The following is a 2,286-nucleotide window of genomic DNA, read 5'->3' on the forward strand; positions in this document are numbered from 1 at the left end:
ATGTGTCATAAAATCAGAGGGTATGGCCATTTAGATATTTTTATATACCAAACTTAGAACATCATTGTTCTGAAAGAAAGCACATCAGTTCTTAATGCTAGAAGAAACTTTGTCACTCAGAAGAGGATTTTCTGTCCCAAAAGCCACAGGCTGATCTACTTTTTTCTAGAGCAGTGGTTCTCAACCTTGCTGATGCTGTGCCTGTTTCATACAATTCCTCATGTTGTGGTGACGCCAACCATGAAATTATTTTGTTTGTAATTTTTCTACTGTTATGAATCATACTGTAAATGTCTGATATGCAAGACATATGACATGGGACTCCTATGAAAGGATCATTCAGCTCTAAGGGGTCAAGGCCCACAGTTTGAGAACCACTACTAAGAGCTGATAAGGCAATGTCTTTCCATGTCTTAGTTATCCCAGCATCATGCAGATAGCAAATGTCTACTTTGTCAAACAGAGATATCGAAAGTCAGAATTTTTCTATTTTTGTTTTTTGTCTCCTTTACTTAGTGAAGGTATTTTCTGGGTTCTCATTTCTATGACTTGACTCAGCATCGAATCCAGGCTAGAACAACTCTTTTGGATTTTTACTTTACATCAAATTCTTATGTTCTATTGTTCATCTTGTTTATATGACACCACTATGTTTATGATTACTTGTTGAATATAAGTTTTTGGTGCTATATGTACTAACTACCAAAAAACCAACAGACAAACAAACAAAAATTGAAGAGTACATTCTTTCTTGTTTGCCGTTGTTTTTCCAGCACCAGGTGTTTTCAATTGGACAATCAAGAAATTTTCAATGGATGTTTACACTTTATCAGGGTTTAGTTTGGAAGAAAAAGCATCAAGAATTAGCTCTAGGAAATATGTAATGGATAGTAGATTATTGCTTGCTTTTACTTCATGCATATATGAAAGTTGACCTTGATTGTTAGCTTGAATAAATTCAGGATCAATAGTGGGATACATTTCTGGGTGTGTCTGTGGGGTATTTCTATAGAGGTTTAAATAGAAGGGACAATTCATTATAATTGTGAGCACTTCCATCCCATGAGCTGGGTTCCCATAATAAATGCAAGAAAAAAAAAAAGAACATTAAAGTGCGGCTTGGAGCCTGCCAGCCTGTATCTCAGGTGCCAGCCAAGCAGCTGTGGCTGTCACTATGGCCCATTACAAAACCACCAACTCGAAGCGCGAGCAGTTCCAGAGGTACTTGGAGAATTCAGGAGTGCTAGACACGCTGACGAAAATGTTGGTAGCCTTATATGAAGAACCAGAGAAGCCCACCAGTGCTCTGGATTTTTTTAAAGCATCACTTAGGAGTTGCCACCCAGGAAAACCCAGAAATAGAGCTGCTTCGTCTAGAATTGGCAGAAATGAAAGAGAAATATGAAGGTACTGTAGAAGAAAATAAAAAACTGAAAGCAAAGCTTGCTCAGTATGAGCCACCTCAGGAGGAGAAGCATGCTGAATAGGATTCTTCTCAGTTGAAAAGACACTGAAAACTGGTTTTGTATCACTTGAATAGCTTGTATAGTATATAATCTTTCCTGAAAAGATGCTATAAACTTTTAATATGTTAGATCCACTCATCACACTTTAATGTTATAAACACATATACATAGAATCACCAACAAAAACTCAATATAACTTTCTTTGGGTCTTAAAGCAGGAGAATCCAAGGCAAATATTGGAGCAAAGCTAAAGAGCCACTTAACTTTTCACTTTCAAAGACATTTTATTTATTATCTAATTAGGAATGATGGTACTGGTTGTATTTTAACTAGGAGATTTAACATGGAGCTATTCCTTGGTTGAGGACTTGAGCATAGTAGGCACACTCATTCTTGACAGTGTATACCCAGTAGACAGCTGGACAGATTTGTGATGTATGATGCTTCTGCATGGATCCCCATGCATCTTTCTCCTTTATATAATATGGAACAAAGAACTCTTCTTTGCCACCACTTTGCCTTAGATAACTTGTGTGTGCCAGTGTGAATTCTGACACCACATTTTCTTTCTATACAATCATGCCCATCTGATAATGCTGCCTTGCTGTGCTGTGTGCTTTAGTGTGTCCTGGTTGCACAGTAGTCTGTGCTGTTTTCAGTTTGCTTAATGCTGCAGCTACCCTGATTGTAATTTACATAGCTTCCAACATGACTACACTCTTACCCTGCCTTATTTAGTTCCTTAGTTGAGCACAGAAGAGATAATATAAAATTCTGGGTTCATGCACCAGCTGGGACAGAAAGGGGGATGAACCATTAT

The 2,286-nt window shown here is 37.7% G+C and overlaps 1 pseudogene; it reads left to right on the forward strand.

The window, feature by feature from the left end:
- Nucleotides 1-1,174: 1,174 nt before the first annotated feature.
- LOC100754746 lies at nucleotides 1,175-1,594 on the forward strand (annotated as a pseudogene).
- The last annotated feature ends 692 nt before the right edge of the window (nucleotides 1,595-2,286 follow it).

This window comes from Cricetulus griseus (assembly GCF_003668045.3).
Source record: "Cricetulus griseus strain 17A/GY chromosome 1 unlocalized genomic scaffold, alternate assembly CriGri-PICRH-1.0 chr1_0, whole genome shotgun sequence".
NCBI classification, from domain to species: Eukaryota; Metazoa; Chordata; class Mammalia; order Rodentia; family Cricetidae; genus Cricetulus; species Cricetulus griseus.